Source organism: Corvus cornix, chromosome 2 (assembly GCF_000738735.6).
Source record: "Corvus cornix cornix isolate S_Up_H32 chromosome 2, ASM73873v5, whole genome shotgun sequence".
Classification (NCBI taxonomy): domain Eukaryota; kingdom Metazoa; phylum Chordata; class Aves; order Passeriformes; family Corvidae; genus Corvus; species Corvus cornix.
Window position 1 is genome coordinate 1,444,110 of NC_046333.1, and position 26,983 is coordinate 1,471,092.

Here is a 26,983-nt window from a genome sequence, read left to right on the forward strand (position 1 = left end):
AATGGGAAGTAGAAATCCAGGGAGTTCCGCGTCGGCCGGAACGACGGCGGCAAAATGGGGAATTGTGGCCGGCGTTCGCCACGAAGCGCTCGCGTTCTCCAGATAAAAGGTGGGAAGGCTGGATGGCTCCATGGAGAGCTCCGGGAGCCTTTTCCCCTCCAGGCTTCGACCTCATCCAGAGAGGGAAAAGGGCGACCAGGGAAGATGCCGACTGTGCTGATCCCAGGTTCTCCCTGAGCTCTCCTGTGCTCCCAGGAGGTCAAATCCACCCTGTCCGTCTGCAGGGGGAGGAATGGAGGAGCTGGAGCGAATGGGAACTGGGATCTCTGCGGCGTCACCCCAAACCAGCAGCTCGGAAGATCGGATGGCTGAGAGGGAAATGTTATTCCTAGTGGGATAGGAACTGTCACAGAATCCCAGAATTCCAAGTTTGTGTTGGAAGGACCCTTAGAGATCATCTTGCTCCAACCAGGGACACCTTCCCCTATCCCAGGATGCTCCCAGCCCCGTCCAGCCTGGCCTTGGACATTTTCTGGGATGAGGAATCCCAATTTCTCTGAGCACCCTGTGCCAGCCCCTCCCCACCCTCCCAGCCAGCAATTCCCAATTCCCAATCTCCCATCCATCGCTGCCCTCTGGCACTGGGAAGCCATTCCCTGTGTTCCCTTGTCCCCAGTCCCTCTCCAGCCTTGGAGAGGAGTGGGGAGCACCCGGGATGAGTGACTGGAATTTCATGTCCTGGAATCCAGACCCTGGCACGGATTTCTCTGCCCAAATCCATGTCTGACCATGGAGTGGCCACACTGGGCCAGCCCAAAGCCCCTCCTTGCTTGCCTGCTGCCTCCTGGAAGTGGGAATGGAACAGGGCAGGTGGCCATTGCTCTTCTCCCAAATAATCCATGTCCGGAGGTGGGAGAGCTGTAGATCCATCTGCTTTTGGAATCCTGCTGGTGTCAGGCATCCATGGATTCTTTGGCAAGGAATTTGTGCTGGGTACTCCAATTGCTGATTTCACTTGAGCCTCTCCGGTTCTCCCACTGGAACCAGGAACGGCCAATCCCTTTTCCCTTTGTCTTTTCCCTGGATTTGGTAGCCCTCCATCATCTCCCATCGATCCATCCTCAATACTTCCGTTGCTAATGATTCCTCACATCCCTTCCTTTTGATCTTTGCCTTTATCCCAAAGGATTTTTCCATCTTTGTTGTGGTTTTCGGGCCTTGTTTGGCTTTCGGAGCTGCCGTGAGCAGAAATGTTTGGCAGCGATATCCTGACAGGAAAGGGGATGTTTTCCTCATCCCGGTGCCTGTTCCAATGCCGGCCTCACACGCTCACACCTGCACTGGCCCCTATTCCCAAAATTCCAGCCTGCTTTAATCAGATTAATGGAGCAGGCACAGAGCCCCACCCTTTAATTAAGCTTAATTAAATAAAAATGTTCCGTCCCAATCAAGTCCATTGTTTTCTTTGCTTGTACACACACCTGGATCCCCTGGAGGCAGGAGCAACAAATTCCCGAAGATTTTCCAGGAATGGTTTGTGGAGGGGATTGTTGACCGAGAGGAAAGCGGTGCCATGGATTGTTCTCACAGTTTGCTGGGATTGAGCTGGAGTGGAGTGTCCGGGAACATTCCTTGGCACAAACGATTTGCTAAAATCCCTGCGGCCGTCCAGACTTTTGGCTGAGGATGGAAAAGATCCGGCTCCTCCTCGGATCCATCAGTTGGTGAGTATGAGCAGCACAAAGTCCTTTCCTTAAAATTCCCTATGGATACCTCAGGGAGCCCTTGGTGAAGGGGTTAAAGGCTGATTACATCCCATATCCCCAACATTTGGGATTTCATCTGATTAAAATGTCAGCGGCAGCCAGAGGAGACTTTAATCTGCTCAGGGAATCATGGAATTGTTTGGGTGGGAAGAGACCTTAAAGCCCATCCCATCCCACCCCTGGATGGGCAGGGACACCTCCCACTGTCCCAGGCTGCTCCAGCCCCAATGTCCAGCCTGGCCTTGGGCACTGCCAGGGATCCAGGGGCAGCCCCAGCTGCTCTGGCAATTCCAGCCCAGCCCCTCCCCACCCTCCCAGCCAGCAATTCCCAATTCCCAATCTCCCATCCAGCCCTGCCCTCCGGCACTGGGAAGCCATTCCCTGGCTCCTGTCCCTCCAGGCCTTGTCCCCAGTCCCTCTGCAGCTCTCCTGGAGCCCCTTTAGGCCCTGCAAGGGGCTCGGAGCTCTCCCTGTGTCCTTCCCTTCTCCAGGGGAACATTCCCAGCTCTCCCAGCCTGGCTCCAGCCCTGGGAGCAGCTCCGTGACCTCCTCTGGATTTGTCCCATCACCTGTAACTCCTCGGATGAGAACCCCGTGCCTGCAGGAGATGCAGTGAGGTGTAGGAATTCTGTTCTTCTCTCGTTTTGCCCTCCTTGAGGTGGGAATTATGGGAATTATGCCAGGGTGGAATTCCCCCTGGATACACAAAAGGCTTCTGAACCAGCAGCGCCGTTTTTGTATTGTTCCAAATTGAAGAAAGTTAAAGGAAAAAAAAAACTCCTTTGGAACAAGCACGGCATTGGATAAGGGAAGGACAATATTCCAGGCTTTGGCTTTGTGTTCAGTTCCGGCTTTGTGCATCCAAAGGGATCCAAAGTCAATCCAGCCACACGCAGGGCTGGAAATGAACAACTTCCCGAAATATCTCAGCGTGGCTGCGCCCAGGGATTGTGAGTTAGAAACTGAATGGGAACATGATTGTCATGGAATCCTGGAGTCATGGAATCCTGGAACTGTGGAAACATGGAACTATGGAATATCCTGAGGTAGAGGGACACACAGGGATCATCCAGTCCAACATGGACACCCCAACAATCCCACCCTGAGCATCCCTGGGAGCGTCGTCCAAACATTCCTGGAGCTCTGGCAGCCTTGGGAATGTGCCCATTCCCTGGGGAATCTCTTCCAGTGCCTGACCACCCTCTCCCAGTCATCAGGGATTAAATCTGATCCAAACCTTTCCCCAGCACATTTTGCTGCAGCTTCCTTAGAATGAAAAAAAATTGGGAATGACATTCCTGAAGCCAGGCCTTAATCCATAAAAATTCCGGAAGTTTAACCTCATTGAAAGAAATACAAAAACCCCAAACAAACAAACGAAAAACCCCCAAACCAAACCAAAAATGAAACAAAAGCAGAAAGAAAATTCCCCTCAATTTTGGCAGAGGAAAAGGGGATTAAAAAGTGGGAAATGGGAATAAAAGTTTCCATTTCAATGGGCGTGCGGGTGGCAGGGGGTGGAAGGTCCTGAAGCCCTTTGCAGACAGCAGAATTCCTCCTCGATCCCTTTGATTTTCCCTTTATCTTTGTTCCATCCGAGCGTTTCCAAGCTCGTGGGGGAGCATCAGCATTCCCATCGAAATCCCTGGGACCGCACGTTCCGAGATAAGCAAGGCTTGGAGCACTTCAAACCCTCGGGATCCCAAACAGGGCAGGGACGACAAAGCAAACACGAAACAAACGGAATTTCCCCCTTTTTTTACAAAAAAGGTTGGAATATTGATGTTTCTCTTTGTTCTTTTTTTCTGGGAAAATTCCAACTCTGAGAATCCAAGGAAAACCTCAGATTGTTTTGGGAGGCTGGTGCAATCGCCAAGGAAGTTTTGGGAATGCTACCACTGAAATCCAAAATCTTGGATTTTTGTTGCTAAAAATGCTAAAAAAGAGACAACCTTAGGAGTACTGAAGAGAGGGACAAACCAATGGAATTGCAGGACTTGGAAAAGTGGAACCGGAATATTTTCCACAAACACAGCGTGGTCCTTCTTGAGGCAATGAAGGAATGGGAGAGGCGGGAAGGAGCAGGACCTCCAGTGTCCACCAGCGTGTCCAGGGACAGGAATGGAGCTGGGAAGGGGCTGGAGAATTCCTGAGGAAGTTGGGAATGTTCATCCTGGAGAAGAGGAGGCTCAGGAAGAACTTCCTGGCTCTGCACAAGTCCCTGACAGGAGGGGGCAGCCGGGGGGGTCGGGCTCTGCTCGCAGGGAACAGGGACAGGAGCAGAGGGAACGGCCTCAAGGGGACATTTAGGTTGGATTTTAGGGAATATTCTCATGGACTATTCCCTAGAAGGGAAATTTGGAAAAGGTTGTCCAGCCCCAGCACAGCTGCCCAATCCGGGAATCCCCATTCCCAGAAGGATTGGAAATCCATGTGGATGTGGCACTTGGGGATTTGTGGTGGCCTCAGCAGCACTGGATGATCGGACCCAAAGGTCTTAAAGGCTTTTCCGACCTCAACAATTCCATGATTGTTCCCATGTTTAGGTCGAACACCTGAATTCCATCAGCCATTCTCAGGGCGTTCTTTTTAGGGAAAGCTCATCGATCTTTTGGGATGGATGCAAAAGAATATGCAGGAAATGTCATTCCAGAAGAAAGGGTGGAATGCCCAAGCCCTCCTCATTAAGGCTGAAGTTTCACGAGGTTTGAACAGGGTTGGTTTGGGTGGAATTAGGAATGAAGGGGTGGATTCGGGAATGCCAAGGAAACGGGGAAAAAAAAAACCTAAAGGAGAGAAGAAATTTTCAACTCAGGAAAGGAATTTTTTTGCTGCCACGCTGTAAGAAATGGAATTTCAGCGGAATTTCTCGACTCACAAATCTCATCCTTGCAGTACCTGATGCTCCTTTCTCCAAATCCCAAATCCTGGCTGCTTTCCCAGTGTGAAAAATCCCGATGTTGGCACTGGCGGTGTCCAAAAAGGGAAAGCGTGGCTTGTTCTCCAAGGAGGAAATAATGGTGCAAGTCCCGGGAATGTGCAAACATCCAAAACTTCATAAAAGAGGATTAAAACTCCAGGAGAAAAAGCCTCGAGCTTTTCAGAAAGCAAAACAATTCCAAAGGGAGCCAGCAAGGGAGAACCATGGGAAAAATGATTTATCCTGAAAATTGGGGGAGCTTGGAAATAATAAAAACTTAACAAAAGCATTCCTGTTCATGGGAATGTTCTGGGAATATTCAGAAAAGAAAGAACTCCTTGAAAAAAATGAAAGAAATTTAAAGTTTATCAAGGCTGACCCTCTTTGGGGTTTTTATGGGAAAAACTCATCCAGTTTGGTAGGGAACATGGATAAAGTGGAAAAGTTGCCTGGAAAAATGTGGAGGAATGAAGGTTACGTGGAATTTTTTCCTTGGGCTTGAGCACAGAAGGGAATTTTGGGAGCTTAAAGGCTGCTCGATATTTAATAAAGGATGGATAAAAATGGATCTTGACCCCAATGGGGAAAAATTTGGGACATGGGAAAAACAAACGGAGGCACAAACCCATTTATGGCTCCTGGAAGTGGGCACTGGGGAATGTGGGTGATTCCAGAAGTGGGGAAAAGGCTGGGAATTAGATGGAGATAGCTCGGAGAGGCGCTGAGCTCGGAACCAGCCTGCATTTGCAGATGGCTCAGGAGCTCCTGCTCCGTGCCCAGAAAAGCTGGAAGTTCCTTCCAGGGATGGGCTCCATTTGAAGGCAATGATTCGGAGGAAATCCCGGGAATGCTCCTGTTGCCAGAGGCAGGAGCTGTTACACCAGGAATGTTTAGGGATGGTTGTCCAGGAGAGTGGGAAATGCCAGAAGGTCTCAGATTTGGGGGTTTTAAACTGTCCCGATTCTCCAGGAGAATGGAAATCCCGGTGTCCAGCTCAGTGGATGGCGCCGGAAAACTCATCTTTGAGCTGCTCCTAAGTGAGCCAAGCTTAGGTGAATAAATTAATGCAATTAATTTGGGCTAAACGAGCTTTTAAATAATTGCAGAAGCATCTAAAGCAGGATTTTCAAGAATTAGGATAGATTTTACGGGGGAGGGTGGAAGTGTCCGTGAACAATTCCCGACTCTGGGTTGCTTCCTACTTTTCTTCCCTGAGCAGTTTAATTTCATATCAGGTAAATATTAATTAATATTAGGGAAAATGAGCCACGTTTTAATTAATTTTCATGATCCAACCCCTCTGGAGAAGATGAGCAGCCCCAGTTTAAGGTCAGGGAGGCCGGGGTCACCACAGGCCTGGAATGGGAATCATTGCACATGGAGGTCATTCCAGACATGGATTTCACACCTGGATCACCACAGACTTGGAATGGGAATCATTGCACATGGAGGTCATTCCAGACATGGATTTCACACCTGGATCACTCCAGACCTGGAATGGGAATTATTGCACATGGAGACCATTCCAGCCTTGGATCTCATACCTGGATCACTCCAGGCCTGGAATGGGAATCCTTGCACATGGGGGTCATTCCAGACGTGGATTTCCTACCTGGATCTCCAAGACCTGGAATGGGAATCATTGCACATGGAGGTTATTCCAGCCTTGGATTTCACACCTGGATCACTCCAGACCTGGAATGGGAATTATTGCACATGGAGACCATTCCAGCCTTGGATCTCATACCTGGATCACTCCAGGCCTGGAATAGGAATCACTGTGCATGGAGGTTATTCCAGCCTTGGATTTCACACCTGGATCACCACAGGCCTGGAATGGGAATCGTTGCACATGGGGGTCATTCCAGACATGAATTTCCCACCTGGATGACCCCAGGCCAGCCCGGTGCTGTGGTTCCTTAGGAACATCCCGTGTCCTCTGTGAAACACTTGGAATATTCAGAAAGGAAAGAGAACAGCTGTGGACAAGCTCAGGGATTGGAGATCCGCAACTCCAGGCTCTGCTGCTGGAGGTGCAAATCCCTGGAATCCTGTGCCATTCCTCAAGGTTCCCACCAAAGCTCTTCAGACCAGAAGCTGACTTTTCAGCCCTCATATTCCTGCGCATAATTCCCATTTCGTGAGGCTCAGGTCTCCCAGATCCTGGTGGATGAATTGCCTTCTCTTCCCTCGATGTCATGGATCAAAGGGAGGCTGCTGGATCCCCCCGGCATTCCCGGGAATACGGAGATTTACGGCTCCCATTACCTTCCAGAGGAGTTAAAGGCCGTGCGCCTCAGCAGAACCTGCTCCCAGTTTACGGCTGTGCCTCTCCAGCCCCACTAATGATCCCAGAAAATCGCTCTGGGAATGTTCCCAGTCACCTGGAGTCTCCCTGGGAGTCATGCAGGGAGTCTTGGCAACAAAAATCCTTTCTTGCATCTGGCGTTAATTACCTTTGGTTTTAATTAACTTCTGGTGCTTTCGTATCAATAATGTGAAAAAAGCCACTTTTCATGGAGCTTTGTTTTCCATGCAGGGAAAAATTGCATTCCATTTATCCCGCCCCATCACCTGTGACCTCTGAGGGGCTTTGTCCGATGCTCCTGGAATTCCCTGAGCTCCTGGAGGGATCATGGAGATGATCCTGGGTGGTTCCTTATCCTCTTATTCCCCTTGGATCAACCACAAACTCCCCCCTCTCCTTCTGATTTTTGATTCCGGTGGGTGATAATTCCTCATTTGGCCAGAAATTCCAGTTGGAGTTAAGGATCTCCATGGATTTGAGAGCTGGAGGGAACAGATGGAATTAGGAATCTCCAGGGAGATTTGTGGTCTTCCCATGCTTAAAGGGGGCTTAGAAAAAGAGGGAGAGGGACTTTTACACAGGCAGGTGCTGAAAGGAAAAGTGGGAATGGTTTTAAATGAAAAGAGGGAAGATTTCGGTTGGAAGTTGGGAGGAAATTCCTCCCTGTGAGGCCTTGGAGAAGCTGTGGATGCCCCTGGATCCCTGGAAGTGTCCAGGGCCAAGTTGGATGGGGCTTGGATCCACCTGGGCTAGTGGGAGGTGTCCCTGTCCATCCAAGGGGTGGAACAGGATGAGCTTGAAGCTTCTTCCAACCCGAACCACTCTGGGATTTGATAATTCTGGGATAAGGAGTGAAATCCCGGAGTCAGGGGATATCCTGGACACACCACTCGCGTTTAACCCATAAATAAAACGATGGGGAAATGAAACCCTGAGAGAAGGAAAAGCTTTTCCACACCCTATGGAAGCAGACCATGGAGAGAGCACCAACATGGGAATGTCCCAGGATTCAAGGAGTGGGATTTTCCACAGCCAGGAGAAACAGCCACTCCATCACTGAGTAGGACTGGATTGAAAGGTTTTATTCCCTCAGATCTGAGGGAATCTTTATCCAGGACCGCCCTGGGAGAAGCCTTAGCAGGTGGTGGATTTTTCCAAAGTCTCTGGAAAAGCTGGCATTGCTCCCAGTTGGAGAGGGAGCACATTCCAAGACCAGTCACTTGTCCCCCTGCAGAGTTTGTGTCCAAAAGGGACAACGAAAGGTCAAATCCAGGTTTTTAAAATCCAGGAAGTGTGAAAATCATCCAAGTCGTGACTGGGAATGTACGCAGCACTTGGAATTTTCTCCTCATAGTATTGGAGAGCAAAAATCAGGTGGTTCTGGAGGGTCAGGGGATGCTTTGATTCCCAAACATCCTTCAGACACTTGGGAATGTTGAGTTGATGGTTTAAAGGGTCTTTTCCAAATGGAATCATCCTAAAATTCCGTGGTTTTGGTGGTCAATCCTGTGAAGGCAAATCCACAAAGGGCCTAAGTCTCTCCTAAAATCCCGGCTCAGGGATCCTCCATTGCACAACTTCCAAGGCCAGGAATTCACCAAAGGATTTGATTCTCCCTGAATATCGGCCCAATAATCCGGGAGCTGGATATAAACTCCAAATCCTGCTCCTGCCCAGCCTGATCCATGGGAATATCCCCAAAGTGGCCGGAAAGGACAATGACCAGTCACTGGTGTGGCCAAGGACCCGATCCCACCCAAATCCCAGCATATCCCAGCTCTATCCCAGATCCGGCTGTCCTGGAACGTGGAACAGGAGAAAATCCCACGGGACATGTGGGATTATGCCCAATAAAACCAGGAAAAAGGTTGGAATATTAGGGAAGAAGCAGGAAGGAGAAGCTGGAGGATGATGCAGAACTGGGTAATTTGAGGGAACATCACTGAACTTAAAAACCAGGGAATGTGAGGGAGAATATAAAATTAACTGGTGGAAGCCAAGAGGAAAAAGCATCCCTAGGGAAACATTCCAGACAACTCCTTGGAAAGGTTTCACGGCCAATGCCAAAGGTTTTGCTGCCCGAAACTCCCGGGGGAAATTCCAGGGCACAAAAGGCGTTTCCAGATTCCCTGAGCAGCTGCGGGTTGGCTTCCCAGAAGGGGTCAGTCTTTCCCAAGGATTTGTGGGGGGTTATCCGACTCCTCCAAAGGGAAGCCTGGGTGGATAAAAGTCGGGAATAGCGAGGAGCAGCTGCAGCCTCAGGTGAAATCGAGCTCATTGGAGGTGGGGAACTCACCTGGATAATTTGACAAATAATTGACTTTATAATTCCGGAATGTGGGAATTAGCCTTGGAGTGAGAGGGGGATGAGATGGGAATGTCGTGCTCAGAAATCCCAGGATTTGGGAATTAGCACTGCCTTGGAGCGAGCTGGTGGAAAGAGGTGGGAATATTGTGCTCAGGTATCCCAAAATGTGGGAATTAGCACTGCCTTGGAGTGAGAGAGGGGAAAAGATGGGAATATTGTGCTCAGAAATCCCAGGATTTGGGAATTAGCACTGCCTTGGAGTGAGAAGGGAAAGAAATGGGAGCATCATGCTCAGAAATCCCAGGATTTGGGAATTAGCACTGCGTTGGAGTGAGAGAGGGGAAAAGATGGGAATATTGTGCTCAGAAATCCCAGGATTTGGGAATTAGCACTGCCTTGGAGTGAGAAGGGAAAGAAATGGGAGCACCATGCTCGCAAATCCCAGGATTTGGGAATTAGCACTGCGTTGGAGTGAGAGAGGGGAAAAGATGGGAATATTGTGCTCAGAAATCCCAGGATTTGGGAATTAGCACTGCCTTGGAGTGAGAAGGGAAAGAAATGGGAGCACCATGCTCGCAAATCCCAGGATTTGGGAATTAGCACTGCCTTGGAGTGAGAAGGGAGAGAGGTGGGAGCATCATGCTCAGAAATCCCAGGATTTGGGAATTAGCACTGCCTCCCTTTCTCCTTCCCTGTGCCCTACCCGTCCCAGGAGAGCCGGTGCCTCTCTCCGCTTTGGATGCAGCTTGGAAAGAGGAATTTTGCCTCTTCCCCCTCATTCTGAATTTGCAGTTTTCCCTTCCCAGCACCCAGACCGAGTCACTCTTTCCTTTTTCTCCTCCTTCCCGAAGAAAAGAATTAATTAGGAATTTAAGCACCACCAGTCACTCCCCTTTTCCCCTCCCCCCATCCCATTCTCCCTCTCCCCCCTTCATCCCAACTCCTGGAATATAAATCATCTGCTGTGGTCTGCAGCTCAGCTGGAAAAACCAACAACCCGGGTCTATAATGTCACCAGCATCTCATTTAGGGGATTTATGGGGTCTGGCCTTAAGCGCTTGCTGCTTTACAGCCTGTGAGTTCACTCCTGCGGGAATTCCCTCCGGATTCCAGCTCCTTGTCCTTGACTCCGGCTGTCCGGCTGATCTCGGGAGCTTTTCGAAGGGTAGAAATTTCCGCATCTCTTGGAAAACGGGAGCTCGGCTTTGTTTCCCTGCCTGGTTGGTCCCAAAGAAGATCCCAGCACGTTCCCGCAGCCAGGAAAGTCTTGGAATTGGGATGTGCTGCATGCGGGAGGCAAGTGGGATAATTATCCAAGGCGGACCCGTCGAGGTTCTCACATCGAGCAGGAGGAACATGGCTGCCTCTTCCTTTGGGCTCCCTCCGAGTTTTCTGATTTTCCTTCAGTTTTCTTACTTTTCCTTGCGTCTTTTCCCGGTGCCTGGAATTGTCAGGGAGAAGGGCATCACCAAGTTGTCGCTGCCTGCACAGTTTTCCCTGGACAAAAGAAGGATGAGGTGAAGTTCCTTCTCTAGGTGGTGGCAAAGGTCCCTCAGCTGAACCCTGCTGGCTTCAGCGGCCTGGTGACAACATTCCAGGAGCCACCTGTCCCTGGAAGAGCCGTCCCTGGGGAGCCGCAGCTCCAACGGTCCGTTAACACCCTGGCCCACATCCCAGAGGAACGGGATCGAAGCTCCTTGGAGTCAATCCACACGTCCAGGCCAGAAGCTGTTCAAGGACCAGCCAAAATTTAGCTCCCACATTTTGTTATCAGACTGTGCCAGGTTTAGGTTGGATTTTAGGAGAAGGTTCTTCCCTCAGAAGGTGGTAGGGCACTGGGACAGCTCTCCAGGGAATGGGCACATTCCCAAGGCTTCCAGAGCTCCAGGAGCGTTTGGACGACGCTCCCAGGGATGCTCAGGGTGGGATTGTTGGGGTGTCCGTGTTGGACTGGATGATCCTTGTGGGTCCCTCCAACTCAGAATATTCCATGGTTCTGTGACAGACCCCAAACACACGGGAATGAGACCACCGACAGGAATTTCGGGATTAGGCCCTTCCTGAAGACAACAGACACTTCCCTTTAGCCACAGTTAGATCCGCACCCAGCTCGGACCTGGCCCTGCTCCTGGGATCACACCTTCCCAATCCCGTGCGGAGCAGGGATCCCAGAGTGACTTTTCCTGGAGCCAGGTGTCCGAATTCCTCTGACATTTGGAGCATGGACACCTGGCTGGCTTTGGAGGAGCTCACTCCTACTGGCAGTGCTGGGGGTTAAATTTCCTGGTTGGAAACTGGTCCTGCCTGGGGGAATGTTCTGGAAAGGCGTCTCCGTGATCTTGAGGTTTGGGAGTGACACCAACGTTGGGTTGGGAAAAACAAGAGCCAAGTTTTCCATGTTCTCAGCCACCTTCTCCATGTTCTCAGCCATCTTCATCACAGGTGGAACTCGATGATCCTGGAGGTCTTTTCCAGCCGAAATGATCTCATGATCCTGTGACTCTGTGATCTCCTCGAAGTTCTGACACCTTCTCCTTGTACTTATCTGTCCCTTCAGATTTTGGACTCCATGATCCTGGAGGTCTTTTCAACCTGAAATGATTCTGTGATCCTGTGATCTCCTCCACGTTCTCATCCACCTTCTCCATGTTCTCCTCCACCTTTTCCACGTTCTCCTCCACCTTTTCCACGTTCTCCTCCACCTTCTCCATGTTCTCATCCACCTTCTCCATGTCCTCATCCACCTTCTCCATGTTCTCCTCCACCTTTTCCACGTTCTCATCCACCTTTTCCATGTTCTCCTCCACCTTTTCCACGTTCTCATCCACCTTCTCCATGTCCTCATCCACCTTCTCCATGTCCTCATCCACCTTCTCCATGTCCTCATCCACCTTCTCCATGTTCTCATCCACCTTCTCCATGTTCTCCTCCACCTTTTCCGTGTTCTCAGCCGTCTTCATCACAGGTTGGACTCCATGTTCCTGGAGATCTTTTCCAACTGAAATGATTCTGTGATCCTGTGATGTTCTCCTCCACCTTTTCCACGTTCTCCTCCACCTTTTCCATGTTCTCATCCACCTTCTCCATGTTCTCCTCCACCTTCTCCATGTTCTCATCCACCTTTTCCGTATTCTCATCCACCTTCTCCGTGTTCTCATCCACCTTCTCTGTATTCTCATCCACCTTTTCCATGTCCTCATCCACCTTCTCCGTGTTGTCATCGACCTTTTCCATGTTCTCAGCCATCATCTTCATAACAGGTTGGACTCCATGATCCTGGAGATCTTTTCCAATTGACATGATTCTGTGATCCTGTGATTCTGTGATGTCCTCCACGTTCTTGGCCACCTTCTCCACATTCTCATCCACCTTCTCCACGTTCTCATCCACCTTCTCCATGTTCTCATCCACCTTCTCCATGTTCTCAGCCATCTTCATCACAGGTTGAACTTGATGATCCTGAAGGTCTTTTCCAGCTGAAATGATCCCATGATCCTGTGACTCTGTGATCTCCTCCATGTTCTCATCCACCTTTTCCATGTCCTCACCCACCTTCAGTCACAAGTTGGATTCCATGATCCTGGAGGTTCTTTTCCAACCAAAATGATCCTGTGATCCTGCGATCTTCTCATCCATCTTCTCACACCCGTGGCCGCACAAGGACGTGTGGATTTGTAGGTATTTATACCCCGGGGATAAACCCCAGGATAATTCCAGTTCCAGGCTCTGGAAGGAAGGGGTGTCGGCTCTCTTTCCTACACCTTCACTTGGTTATTTCCGATCTGGATCTGTTTTCCAGGGCAAACGTTCCTCAGGACAGAAGGATGTGCTGCAGTGTGGGTCATTTCCCTCGCCTCAGGATTTTAATCAGGTTTCTCCTCTGGACTCCACCCTGGGAGATATCTCATGGAATCCAGTGGAAAATTGGGAAAAAGGTCTTTTTTTCAAGGATAACCTGACTTGCACCCGAATTATTCATGGCACGTTCCTTCCTCAAGCTGCAGGGATGGCTTTGGACACTGGGTTTGATAAAAAGCTTTCTCCATGAAAAAATATGGATGCAGATCCTCACGGAGCATTGATGGAGTCCGGTTGTTCTCCTTACCCTCAGGAATCTGGAAAACTTCCCAGCGGGAGAAAGGGAGCAACTCTCAAAGGATGGACAGGCTGGGGAAGGGTTTGTGGGTGGGAATCCATCCAAAATCACACCACAGACGTCTGGGAGAGCCAGAGGGAAAAGCTGGCTCCATGGATCCCGCCAGTTTCCGTATGTGTGGGAAGCACAGAGACCATCCAGAGTCGCTCCTGAATCCCACAAAATGCCCACAAAACAGCTCCTGCTGCGGTGCCAGCGCCATTCCCAACCGTTTTACGGCTGCTGTTTGCTTTTTCCAGTTGGGCTCATTCCTGAGGGGAAGATGATCTCATGGGGGGGAGGGCATGGATCGAAGGCTGAGGAGGGAAAAGGCTTTGGAAAATATCCTTTGTTTCGGGACAGCTTTTTGGGATCAACATGAAAGATTTCATTTTCTACCCCGAAAATACTGAATTTTTCTTATTTTTATTTAATTTTGGCAAGTATGAATGAAAAAAAAAGGTATTTATGGGAAGAAATACTTCGGCTGTGTTCTCCCATCAACTTCTCTCCAATGAAAAACCTTCCATGTTGGAATTTTCTGCTCAAATATTCCGAAGAAACCCATTTTCCCTTTTCCCGCTTTCCCTCTAAAATGTGAGGAGCTCAGGAAAAACACTTTTTATTCCTCACCAGATCCATTCTCACCACAGACAAAGGAATAGAGGAGATGGCCCTGGAATTTTTGGGATGAGGAAGGGGCCTCCCCTCAATCCCACAGTTTTTCTGCCGATCAGTTCTGAATAAACAGAAATATTCCCATTTTTTTCTCCGTGGTGACAGCAAATGGTTCCGTTTGGGATGGGGAACAGTGATGTCATTTAGCAGCTGCCTTCACAGAATCCAAGTTATTAAATACCCTGTCTGTCATTCCTTAGGAACTCTGGAAAACCTTTTGGAGCAGGAAGGAGCAAAATCATCGGGACAGCCGTGTCTGGATTCTATTTTGCCATGAAATCTCTTGTCTTGGGGTCTCAGACTCTTTAATGAAGCCAAATCCTGCCAAAACGGGTGAGAAAATGATGATTTTTGATGGAAAATGGAGTGGGTTTCATCCTGCCGAGGATCCATCCCAGATATCCATGGAAAATCGGAGCCAAGGGACACGGGTACTTCAGGAGCTGATCTGCCTCATCTGTTTGTAGGAGCATCACAATTCCAGGGTTTTCTTTTTGACTTCCTGGAGTTCGGAGGGAGCCAAAAGGACCGGCTTAAAATGTCCAGCGAATCCAAAGTGAGGTGTCAGGGAAATCGGGGATAAGCCGGATTCATTCCCTCCCCTCAGCGAATCCGCTTTTCTCCTGAGGAATTTTTAGTTTTCCTTTGTCTCGCTCCTGTTTTCCGGAGGATCTGCGGGGGGGTTATCACTGAATCATGGAATCATGGAATGGGTTGGGTTGGAAGGGATTTAGGGATCATTTATTTCCCACCCCATGCCATGGCAGGGACACCTCCCACTATCCCAAGGTTATCCAGGCTCCGTCCAGCCTGGCCTTGGGCACTGCCAGGGATCCAGGGGCAGCCCCAGCTGCTCTGGCAATTCCAGCCCAGCCCCTCCCCACCCTCCCAGCCAGCAATTCCCAATTCCCAATCTCCCATCCAGCCCTGCCCTCTGGCACTGGGAAGCCATTCCCTGTGTCCTGTCCCTCCAGGCCTTGTCCCCAGTCCCTCTGCAGCTCTCCTGGAGCCCCTTTGGGCTCTGGAAGGGATTCCTGACTTCTGCCCACAATTCCCTTGGGTCTCAAGAGAATTCCGTTTCCCCCACATCTTTGTGGCTCTGTGATGAGGAGGTGGCAGCAAGGAAATCCCTCAGGAATGAAATCTTCTCAAGACATCCCTCAGAGCCATCCCATTCCCTCAGCAGCCCTTGCATCCCGCATGGATTTTCCCATCAGCACCCTGGGAGAGAAATCCGAGCAATCCGAGTCCTGGAATTCCCAGGCAGATGTCAATCTGCTGTCAACATGTCAACAGGCTGGACTCCTGCCTGTTCCCAGGTGGGCTGCCGGGATCAACAAGCCCCAGATCCCAAGGAAAGATGGAGATGGGGCCTGGGAGGGCCTCTGGAAAGCCGGGCCCCGGAAGAGGATCCTCGCTCGTGGTGACGACTCACAGCAAGCGGCTGCTCCGTCCCCACGCTGGGAGCGGGAGTTTTCCCAATGGGATGTCTGGTCTGATGAGCTATTTTGGGATCCATGGGCAGGAGGGAAAAGCCGGGCTCTTTGCCGTATTTGGAAACCCAAATCCCTGGGAGCAGACACGGAGCTGCTGGTGGTGGAACGTGTCCTGCTGGGATGCTGGGACAGAGGGACGCGTGTCCTGCTGTGCTCCGTGACCTCGGCCAGCTGTCCCTGCTGGGATTTCCTTCACCCCATTTGTCCTTTGGGACACTAAAGCACCTGATGAGGGAAGGCTCAGGTATCTATAGAATCTCTGGGATGAAGGGATTGGGAGCATCCCAGGAAGGTGCTGCCCAAAATCCCCCTATGTGCTGAGCTCATCCCAAATGGTGTGGGAAGCAGGGAATGGGGGAATTCTGCCCCTCTGTCCCACTCAGGTGAGACCCCACCTGCAGAGCTGCTCCAGCCCTGGATCCCAACATCAGGAGGATGTGGAGCTGCTGGAGAGAGTCCAGAGGAATCCATGGAGATGCTCCAAGGGCTGGAGTCCCTCTGCTCTGGAAGAGCTGGGAATGTTCCCCTGGAGAAGGGAAGGACACAGGGAGAGCTCCGAGCCCCTTGCAGGGCCTAAAGGGGCTCCAGGAGAGCTGCAGAGGGACTGGGGACAAGGCCTGGAGGGACAGGACACAGGGAATGGCTTCCCAGTGCCAGAGGGCAGGGCTGGATGGGAGATTGGGAACTGGGAATTGCTGGCTGGGAGGGTGGGGAGGGGCTGGGCTGGAATTGCCAGAGCAGCTGGGGCTGCCCCTGGATCCCTGGCAGTGCCCAAGGCCAGGCTGGACATTGGGGCTTGGAGCAGCCTGGGATGATGGGAGGTGTCCCTGCCCATGGCAGGGGTGGAATGGGATGGGCTTTAAGGTCCCTTCCCACCCAAACCATTCTGGAATTCTGGGATTCTACGATAAATTGTTGATACTTCCCTGTGCTTAACGGAGAATGACACCTCCAGGAGATGAGTATTCCCAAATCCACCTCAGAAGATCATGGAATCCTGGGATGAAACAGCTGTCGCCATCTGACCTTACAGCATTCCAGGTTTCGTTCCTGGGATATGATTTTCTTAAGGAAAATCACTTTGCTCCATGGATCTCTGGGATGGAGAAGTTACAGCTGTGTCCATCCACCAGGATCATCCTGGAAGCTCACCGGGAATACTCACCTCGGCTCCAGGACAGGAGACCCCTTTCTAGTGAAGGATTTCTGGATTTCTGCTCAGAATTTTGGGGTTCTGGTTCTCATCCACTGCACATCCCAAATCTGATCCCGGACCGTTGACTTCCTTTTAAAAAAGTTCCCAAAATTTGGAGCTGAATTGCACAGCTGTAAATGACCCACTGAGAATTCCGCTCCCGAAAAACAGAGCAATTCCATCTCCCGACACCACCACCTCCACTCTTGGAATGAGTCCTGTGGAATATAAACAGTGGGAAGCCAAGGAATTGCCGGGATGGAAACCAGTGGGATTCTTGTGTAACACTGAGGTGTGAGGAGGGCGAATCAGGAGCTGATCCAGCTCCACTTCCTTAATCCCATTCCCTTCGAATGTTTCCCCTGCACACAATCCAGCGAGGGGAGAATTCCACGCTTTGGGATTTTCCATGAAAAAAGGGAAATTGAACAAATTGAGAACCTGGAGGGTGATTAATTAATACTGGTTTTAGTGGAATGTGTCTCTGCCTATAGAACTGGATGATCCTAAAGGTCCTTTCCAACTCAAACCATCCTGGAATTCTGTTCCCACTAATTTATTTCTAAGCTAAATTAAAAACTGATTTTAAATTAATTTAAAATTAATTTAAAATTAATTTAAAATTATTTAAAAATTAATTTTAAATTAATTAAAATTTAGGCTTTTCTCTGTGCTTTTGTGCACAGGAAAGGCATCAGCTCATTTCCAGCTGGGCTCCAGAGTTTCCCTTTCAATGGCATGGAAAACCACCTGGAATATCAGCTATAACTCCTGGATCTTTGTCTTCCTAAATCCCGGGGGTGATTCAGCTACAGAAGTTCACCGAGTTATTGAAAAGGATCATTCCAAGATTCATATTCCCAATTTCCTCCATTAAAATGTCTGGTTTTGGAAGAACCTTTTTTTTTAACCCCCTTTCCTATTTTTTAAGGAATTTGCAGATCCTGATTTCTCCCACCAGTGAGGATTTTTGCTGAAAAAAATGAAGTAAATTGCAGCGCTTTGGGGTTATATTTTGGTTTTTGGGGGGTGTTTTTTTGGTTCTTTCTGGTGTTTTTTTGTGGATCTGGTTTGGGATACAACTGGAAAAGAGGAGCAGGGAGTGGAGAAGGGGAACAAAAAGCAAAAAACGGGAAGGGATATTCCCGATCAATTTTGCCTTGGTAAAATATGGATTAATGATTTAAAATGATTGATCATGAGGAACGGGGATTTATCCCGGTGTCTCCCAAGTTTCCTTTACGGCTCATGAACGCCAGGGCTACAGGAATATGGATGTGCTGGTTGGAATTTTTCCTGGGAAATCTCGAATCCAACCTTCCACTCGGAGCAGGGAGAGGTAAAGGAATGTTGGAATTTTCACTGGATCAGTCAAGGTCCAGAACAAAAGCCAGGTTGGAGGGGCTTGGAGCCCCTTGGGATAGTGGAAGGTGTCCCTTCCCCATGGAATTAGATGATCTTGAAGGTCCCTTCCACCCCAAACCATTCCATGATCCTATAAAAATATTCCCATGATGCATTTCTCGTATTATTAGTTAAAAATATATTTTTTTAATTATTACTTTCCCCTCACAGGAAGCAGGTGCATTCCCAAGTCAAAACCTCAGAATCCCAAACCCCTGTTTCCCATCGGGAGCCGGTTTTGATGGAGCATTTCCCAAAAACTCTGGGACAGAACGGAATTTGTTAATCAAGAAATAAATAACGAGGACAAGATCAAAACTGGCTGGCAGCAGCCGAAGAGAGGCAACATCCTCTCATCCCGGATTCCCTGCTCCCGGATTTCCGCGCTGGCCTTTCCCAGGTTTTCTCTCATTCCCTTTCATGCGGCTGGGAAGGGCGGAGCGGGATTAGGGATCGCTCTGTCTCTCTTTGATGCCTTGCTGAAGGCTGATGACATTCCCTGCTGACAGCAGAGGGATGATTAGCAGGGATATAAAGGAGGGAAGTGTCCGGCAAGGAATTTTTCCGTGCCTCGGTCACCGATGGCCTCAAAGCCTCCATTGTTGCTCGTCGCCAGGTGAACAATTTGTCGCTCCGAAGGAGGGAGATACGGATCTCTCCCACCCCTCTGGAGAGCCATCCCAGCCTCCGGGACTCCTCCAATCTGCTGGAATGGCTTCAGAGGGCGTCGGGTGTCAAAAGGGATGTGGAGCCTCCTGGAATTTCCTCAGCTCCGGCTCCACATCAGGTTCAGTTGTGCAGGTGTTGGATAAAGACACCGGGCTCTAACTTGCAGGGATGTAATTCCCAAAAATCCCTCCAGGCAGAAGTTTCTTTGGGGAATTCCTCATTCTGAGGATTTTTTCTTTCTACTTCTTAAGCCAGGTGAGAGTTTTAGGGATGTAATTCCCAGTGTAATTATCCAGGTTGGTCCTGACTTGGCTGGAATGAATCCAAGGCCAGGCTGGAGAACCAGAATAATCCTTGTGCTGCTCCAGAAAAACTCCCACCTTGGACAGGTTCCACCTTCCACCAGGATGAAAGTCTCCTTGGGGGTCTTACATGCTTGGAATGACTTGACAGAAGACTCCCCCGGATTTATGGAGCTGTTCCAGGGGAGGTTTAGGCTGGATATCAGGGAAAGGTTCTTCCCCCAGAGGGTGCTGGGCACTGCCCAGGCTGCCCAGGGAATGGACACAGCTCATCCAGAGTTCCAGGAGCGTTGGGACAGCGCTGCCAGGGATGCCCAGGCTGGGATTCTTGGGGTGTCCGTGCAGGGCCAGGGGCTGGGCTGGATAATCCTGATGGATCACTCAGGATATTCCCTAATTCCATGGTTATTTCTAATGCAGAACATGAGATTCCAGTTAAATTCCCAACTCTCTTGGTTCCAGCTGCATTCCTGTCCTGGGGATAGGAACGAGCTGATCTTTAAGATCCCTTCCAACCCAAACCACTCCAAGATTCCATATTTCTCCCCCCAGATCCTACAGGAGCTGGGAGATGTGTGTTTGGAGAGCTTCTCCTGGGCTCAGTTTATTTTCACCCACTGAGACTCGATCCTTAATATTTTTAGAAGAAATTAAATGGAATTTTTGGCCACTGGGAACGGCACCTTTATGGGATTTGGGGGGGAGTTGCCATCCTTCTTCCAAGGCAAGCAACTTCAAAAAAAAAAAAAAGAGGGAGAAAAAAAGAGGAAGAAAAGGAAAAAGGACCCAATAAAGTGGAGTTTAAACCCAGAACAAACAGACTGACTGTCAGATTTGTCCCACTTCAGAAACTGGAGGAGGACGTGGCTTGTTTTATCCCATGGTAGGTTTATCCCCGCTTGGAAAAGTGGGATATTGATTCCCTCGGGACACCACTGAGTTGTGAGCTCCCTGAGCTGTGCGAGTTGTTTTTTTCTCCTCGGTGAGAATTTATGGCCGGTGATTCACGGAGCGGAGCCGTGTTTATTTTCCTTTTCCAACGATATTCCGCACTGCCCGCGTTCCAGGAAACATGACATAGCTGTTATTGCTCGGAACGAGCTGCTGCCAGTGGTTTACATCCACAACTGCCTTCGGAAGGAAGGAAGGAATTCCTGGCGCTGCTCCTCACGCCGGAGAGTTTTGTCCTCTGCGATATTCCTTGTTTGGTTTTTTCCAGATTTGCAAATCCAGCCGGGAGATAATGAGGAATTTCCGCTTGGGAAGGGGGATTTGGGGTGTGTGTCTCGTCTCCTCACTGATTTATCTCGGGAATAGCTTAGCGCATTCCCAGTGTTTGCATTCTGCAAGATCCAGGAGGATTTGCATCCATTTATGGCCGCGTGCTCCATCCTCAGGTGGGAAAAATGGGATCGCCTCGGCCACAGGCACGTGGTAAATCCTGCCTGTGCAAGGGGGTCCAGCTCCAAGGTCATGGAATCATGGAATGGTTTGGGATGGAAGGGACTTCAATCATCTCATTCCATGGGCAGGGACACCTCCCACTGTCCCAGGCTGCTCCCAGCCCCAGTGTCCAACCTGGCCTCGGACACTTCCAGGGATCCAGGGGCAGCCCCAGCTTCTCTGGGAATTCCACTCCAGCCCCTCCCCACCCTCCCAGCCAGGAATTCCTTCCCAAAATCCCATCGAAACCTCCTCTCTGTCAGTTTGAATCCATTCTCCCTTGTCCTGTCCCTCCATATCCTCGGAAATATTCCCTCTCCATCTTTCTTGTATCTCCCTCAGGTCCTGGAAAATCACAGCGAGGTCACCCCAAAGCTTCTCTTCTCCAGACTGGAAGAGATCCACATGAGATCCAAGTTTTTCAACATTGCTGCCCAGAATCCAGTGGTTTCAGGGAAAACTCTGCCTGGAGAGGGGAATGACAACCCTCGCACTTGGAATGGCCGATTTTCCAGTGGATAACGACTGGAATTCTCTTTGTGGGTTGGTAGAGCAGCACTGGAAACAGGCTGGATGGGCTTGGAGCAACCTGATCTCCATGGAGATGTCCCTGCCCGTGGCCAACTGGATGATCCTTAAGGTCCCTTCCAACCCAAACAATTCCAGGATTCCATGGAGATTAACAGCCAGGTTGTGACGTCACGGTTCCACCAAAACTCGGAATGGAGATGAAAACCATGGAAATGGTTGGAATATTGAACATGAACCACGACCAAAGCCGGGCAGTGGGAAGCAGGATCCTTCCACATTCCAACAGGGATGGATGATGTTTTCCCGAGGTTTTTCCCCCTCAGTTCTCATCCAAATCCTGACCCCCTCACTGAGCACCCTCTGATTTTCCTGGTTTTGGCTGGCGTCGAGCGGCTCCCATCGGGTCTGTCTGGATCTCAAGGAAATCGTAAGTGGTTAATGAGGAAAATCCGGATTGTGTCAGCTGTGGGACATTTTGGCAGCCTTTGAATCCTAAAAATCGGATTCCAACTCCTTTATTCCTTCATTTCAGGGAACAAAGCCTCGTAACCAAGTTTTCTTGGAAACACCACCAAAATTGATGCTTTTAATTAAAAAAAAAAAAAAAGAAAAAAAAGAAAAAAGCAAATTAAAAGAGTAATTGGAACCGAGGGGTTTTTTTTGGGTTCAGTTTTCCTACTGGAAAGTTGGAAAAGGTTATGGAAATAAACATTTCTTCTTTCCTGTGCCTAAACATTTTTATTCCAAGGAACAAATGTATCCCCTGGATTAGGAAAACAAAAATATAAGGGCAAAGCAGCTTCCTGCTCAAAGGTGGAATTAGAAACCAGTTCCAGCAGATCCACCTGGATCCCTGGAATATTTGGAGGAGGGCCCCAGACCTTGGAGTGGGAGCTCAGCCTTTAAATGGGAAACACTTTGTGTCCCACCAGGCGGAGATTTATTCCCATGGATTTTAAGTCCTCCCAGGGATGGGGACTCCATCACTGCTCTGGGCTGGGCATTTCCAAGAGGAAAAAAATGGTGAAAAATAAAAATAAGAAATGGTAAAACGGTAAAAATTAGAAAATTGTAAAAATAAAAAAAAAATAGGCTGTTAAATGGTAAAAATAAGAGCAAAGAGTTGTAAAAATAAGAATTAAAAATGGCAAAATTGTAAAATAAAAAAAAGGAAAAATAAAAATAAAAATAAAAAGGAATAATGAAATAAAAAATAAAATTAAAAGTAAAAGTAAAATTAAAAAATGAAAATAAAAACATTCCATGAAGAGGTTGTTCCAATTTTCCAATCTAAATCTCCTCTGGAGCCTCTCCTGAGGCTGTTTCCCCTTATCCTGCCCCCTTTTCCTTGGGAGAAGATCCCAATCCCCTCCTGGATCCGCCCTCCTGTCAGGGAATTTTGGAGAGTGAGAAAGTCCCCCCTGATCCATTGATACAATGGGGAGTCCTGTCTTGACCAGGATTGATGGAGATGAAATTCCTGCCACCTTCAGTGGGAAAAAACAGGATTTAAGGAAAAATCCCCCTCTCGTGGATGAGAAGATGAAGCCACGAAGCGAGTCCTGCATCTCTCTGCTCTCCTCTTCAGGAATATTTTTCTGCTTCCCAGATTTTTCTTATTCCCTTCAAATATTTCTCATCTTAAATTCCTTGTCCACATCCAACCTGACCCCTCCCCGTGTGAGATGGGACCCCCAATTTCTGCCCCAAATAAGCAAAGATGGGGGTTTAAATCCAGCTTTTCTGCATTTTATGGAATATTTTAGGCCTGGATTATCCAACTGGCAATGAGACAGTTCCTGCTAATGCTGCTCTGGGAGAAATTCGGAGTTCTCGCAGTTAAAAGATGGGATTTTGCTAAATCCGTGCATCCTGCAGGGCTTCCTGAGCACTCAGCACCCGGAATCCAAGGATTTGTTGGATCTTGGCACCGCTGGGATTAAATGGGATTTGGAGAACCTACTGTGCCGACAGGGTTATAAAAATATTGTCGAGCATATAAATATATATTTATTTATATAAATATATAAAAATGTGTCGAGCATTAAATAAACGTGGAATTCGTGGGGTTGGAGGTTGGATAGCACCGGACGAGCTGGATTTTTCCAGACAACATCGCTGTGTTCCAAACCAAAGTGATGTGACCTAATCCATCCAGGAATGGGGACTGTCCTTGGAGCTGTGCCGAGGTGATATTTGGGAAAGCTGGATTGACCTGTCCCAAAAATATCCCAGGAATAACACAGGGATTTGCATCCCAGTGTCGGGGCTGATTTAATGGCATGGACGGAATTTTAACCATTTTACAATTATTTATTTATTTTTATTTTTATCTTTCTCTTTCTCTTTATTTTTTTATTTTTTATTTTTAGTTGTACCATGTTACCATTTTCACCTTTTTTATATTTATTTTTACAACTTTACAATTTTTACTTTGATTTTTACCATTTTTGGGGTTTTATTTTTACCATTTAACAGTTTTTTGCTTTTGTTTTTTACCATTTTTTAAATTTGTACCATTTTACCATTTTTAATTCTTTCATTTTTTATCATTTTTTTCCTCTTGGAAAAGCCAGATTCCAATTCAGCCATTCCCATAAGAAACATCAAATACGGGGGAAGGAAATTCCCAAACCTCAGGTTTGGATGTCGAACTCCAAGCTTGGAAAAGACCAAATCCATTGCTGATTTCTCCGGTGGAAAAGGATTGGGAAGGAGGTGCCACTTTTGGAACAGAACTGGGAAACCTGGATCCAGGTCCCTGCCCAGATGGAGAAGGTTCCAACTTGGGACACCTCCACCTCAGGAAGGTGTTGGGAAGTGTCTGGGATGAAGGCATGGAGCACAAATCCGTGGAATCAATATTTCTCTGGGAATAGGTGAAACTTATCCAAAATTCCCAATGTTTTGAATGACACCAATGGAAAGATGAAGGGAACATGGAGGGAATTGTTCAAGTCTAAACCTGGAAAAAGCAGGCAGAATTAAATCTGATTAAACTGCTGCGAATCCCAATAAAATCCCAATAACAGCACCTGGAATATCTTTGGAAGAGAAGCCTTTCGATGCGGTGATTCCAGTGATTTTTGGATCCAAGTTGATCCACAGGATTTTTCCCAGCACTGTGGAGATCAGAGGTGGTAAATAAAACATATAGAAATATATTTTTACGTCACCAAGTTAAACCAGCAGGAAAATCAAGGATTGATTTGATTTTCCGATGGGGTTAAACACACACAAATCCCTCAACATCCCCAGGAGAGGAATTTTCATCCCAGACACTGGAGAAGGCTTTCAACGACAGCTTCCAATATTTATTCCAGTGGAGAATGACAGGGAAAAGGAAGAAAAAAAACATTCCTGGAATGAATCCTGTTTAAAATAACCCAGAGAAGTTGGAATAGACATTGATTGGGTAACACCTGATGGGAGAGATCCAGGAATTTAATTCCTCTCATTCCAGGTTTTAGGGTGGGAAAGTGCCCGTGGATCATCCTGTCTGATTCACTCACCCAAATTTTGTAATTTCACCCAGTTATTTCCATATTGGACCCCAAAATGTCACTTTTTCTCATCTCCATCTTCTGGAAAACCCAACCTGAAAATGCCGGGGAATCTTTTTTCCCATTTCTTTAAAATCATGGCGTTCCCATACGGGAAGTTCTTATCTGTTGAACCTGTGCTGGCTTTTCCTTGGATATTCCTGGACTAACATCAGATTAATTAGTGCAGACTTACTCCCGTTATTCCACTTGTCCTTTGGGATTGAGGAGAGGAAGCTTCAGAAATCCATATTTAATATAAAATCCTAAATCTGCCCGTTCTGGGACCGGTTTAATATTTCCCATGTCCCAAATCCCAGGGTATAAATTCCCAAATCCCATGTAAGGATAGGGAAAATTTATATTAATTGGATAATTTCCATGTTTTTCTTCAGCGTGATTGCACCACTCATCCCCATGGAGAAGCAGCGACCAGAGTGGTTTTCCAGGATTAATCCCAGGTTAAAAAAAAAAAAGGCAGGAGAGCAGGGATCTATTTATGAATCCTGAAATCAGTTGCAAATGTCTGGGAACGACTTCCTTAGGAAACATCCAAAGCCCCAATCCTGGCAGCTCTCCAGGGAATTATCCAGGACTCCTGATTGCCATCCCGAATCCTACGGGATGATTTTGAACCCCCTTTTTCATTCCAGATGGGTTGGAAAATTGTTCCTCATGATATGACTCCCATTTCCTGTTAAGTACGGAATATAAATATGGATTAAATTCCCCCCCTCCGTCATTCCTTAAAGTTGGCCCATCCATGTCTGGAAATGGGCATTTATTTTCATTCCAATGTCTGTTTTTTCTAAAAATATTCCGAGCAAATTCCAGGGGCTGTGACAGCTCTGGAATGCAGCTCCTCTCATCAGATTCCTCCCTTTAATGCCTTCAAAACCGTTGCCCCCTGTGCCTCCTCCCCCTTTCCCTCGCTGGATTTTAACCTGGATCGAGCAGGAAACAGGGATGAATTTGGACAAGGGCATGGAGCAACAGGAAGAAAGGGAATGGATTCAGGCTGAAAGGTGGGAGGTTTAGATGGGATTTCGGGAAGGAATTCCTGGCTGGGATGGTGGGGAGGGCCTGGGAATTCCCAGAGAAGCTGTGGCTGCCCCTGCATCCCTGGAAGTACCCAAAGCCGGGTTGGATGGGGCTTGGATTGCCCTGGGATAGTTGGAGGTGTCCCTGCCCGTGGCAGGGAATTTGGAATTAAAGGATCTTTAAATTCCCTTCCAACCCAACCCATCCCATGATTCCCTGATTTAAATCTCCCTGGGCTATTCCATCTGCACTCCTGGCAGTTGCCAGAGGGATGAGATTTCTTCTTGATTTTCCGGTGTATCCACAAATCCCATGGAGATGACGTGGCAAATATAAGGAATTTCAATTCTCATTGGACACCAAAGTGTAAGAAAAAGCTCTGGAAAAGGGGAGCATTTTCCTGGTTTTCCCTGTGCTTGTTTGGGACAAAACCATCCTGGTTTTGACTTCTCTTGGGAGGAGATTTTATCTAAAGGAAATATGGAATTTTTGGGATTAATATAGGAAGGCAAAAATGTTCCAAGGATCATTTGCCGACTGATAAGAAGGAAGTGAGAAGGTGTTGATTGGACCTTGATGACTTCCAATTACAGGAGAGCAAATGATAGGTATATTAATTAACGATTAATTAATATAATTAATTTCCATTAATAACCTGGGAATTTGGAATGCGTGCTTTAATTAATCCCCTAAACCAATCAAATCACAGTGATTTGCATTAGCAAATGTCCCGGACTCAGTCTAAAGGTTCTTTAGGTGCCTTATTCCTACTTAATCTCATGGAATTAAAATCAGGAAGAGGTACAGGGATATTCCCATGTGCCAGCAAGTGGAATTTAAGGGAAATCCTGAGCAAAGGTATAATTATAAAAATGATGTTATCTTTGTAAAATTCAGGGGTTTTCCCTCCTGTTGCCACGGAGTTTTTATGGATTTTAACAAATGGATTCACCTTTTGGAGGAATGACCTTCCGCATCCATAAAAAGAAGCAGGAAACATCCTCCATCCTTCCATATTCCTGCCAGGAACAGGATGATTAGACAGCGAATTTTATATTCTTATTGCTGGTTGTGAATTCTCCTGGCCTTTAGTGGGAGTGAAGCCTGTAAAATTCCCTGGGAATTCCGACAGCAGCCACAATCCCTCTCGAGTTGCCTCGTTAAAGGGAACGGGGCTGGAGGGGGTTTTCCTCTGGAGCCAGAGGTTCTCCCAGATTTTGTTCTGGTTTGCTTGGATGGGACACA

The 26,983-nt window shown here is 48.2% G+C and overlaps 1 long non-coding RNA gene across 1 annotated transcript; it reads left to right on the forward strand.

Moving 5' to 3' along the window:
- The first annotated feature begins 615 nt into the window (after window positions 1–615).
- Window positions 616–22,167, forward strand: LOC109143985. The gene is made up of 3 exons (XR_005601389.1): window positions 616–1,724; window positions 14,316–14,448; window positions 20,967–22,167. It is a non-coding gene; the product is annotated as an uncharacterized LOC109143985 (long non-coding RNA).
- Window positions 22,168–26,983: the final 4,816 nt, after the last annotated feature.